This window comes from Gouania willdenowi, chromosome 9 (assembly GCF_900634775.1).
Source record: "Gouania willdenowi chromosome 9, fGouWil2.1, whole genome shotgun sequence".
NCBI classification, from domain to species: domain Eukaryota; kingdom Metazoa; phylum Chordata; class Actinopteri; order Blenniiformes; family Gobiesocidae; genus Gouania; species Gouania willdenowi.
Window position 1 is genome coordinate 23,579,429 of NC_041052.1, and position 1,216 is coordinate 23,580,644.

Below are 1,216 nucleotides of genomic sequence, written 5' to 3' on the forward strand. Positions count from 1 at the left end.
GTAATATGAAATAATTATTTCATTTTAGCTTTTATATGAACTTGAAGAAAACTGTTTCTGTCCATTTAAAGGTTGCTTGAAGTAACGTCAAGTCAGTGAATAATGGACAATCATTGCTCAAGCACTGCACTTCAGATTATAACAAATAGATCACAATAGTAATATGTAAAACACAGTGAAATATTTAGTAAAGTTTAGTTTGTATCTAGTTTGGATAGTTCTGTTTTTGAACATTCTTCACTGGGTGAGTTATTTGGCGGAGTGGTGCAGTGGTGATCTAACATGGACATACTCTTTCATTTTCCAGCTCACTATTTCAGCCTTTCTAGGAAGAAGGAAAAGACCCCACCCAGGAAACCATCCTGGAGACACCTGAGACACCTGGTGTCATTGGAGCTGCTCCTGTTTCTGTGACATAAGATCTATTAACCTCTATATACAGTAAGATACAAAACCATTGTAGTGTGAAGTCATTTCAGCTATATCTCTATTTACGAGATAGATAGATAGATAGATAGATAGATAGATAGATAGATGTGCCCAGATTAATACTTTTCATAAATACACCAGATTTCCTAACATCTATTTTGATTATTAATTTTCAAACACGTCACAGTGAAGAGTATCAGAGGAAATTGAGGATTAAAAAAAACACAACACGGATATTTCACAAATAGCTTAAATAACTTAGAAAATATGTTTTTGTATGACTATATATTGACATTCAGGGCATTGTTTAAGATCTTGTTTGCAAAGTTTCTATTGCTCAATCAAAGATGTTCCATGTTTCCAATACAATCATCTCCTGTGACGTTTTCCCTTCAAATGACACACACAACAACATCCTAGAATTGATGATTTCATTAGTTGATTTAGCAATAGTCAACAGATACACCAGTAGAAAAAAGAAAATGTATTTTCATGTAGTTTAAAATTCTAAAATTATCAGACAATGTACACATTATTTCTATTGCACAATGTGTGTGTGTGTGTGTGCGTGCGCGCGCGTGTGCGTGCGTGCGTGTGTGTGTGTGTGTGTGTGTGTGTGTGTGCGTGCGTGCGTGCGTGCGTGCGTGTGTGTGTGTGTGTGCGTGTGTGTGTGTGTGTGTGTGCGTGCGTGCGTGTGTGTGTGTGCAGGAGAGAGTGGGCGGAGCAGAAAGTGCTCCAGTCCAATCCGGGCCTCTCTTCCCTCCCTCAGCAGCAGAAAACAGTGAAA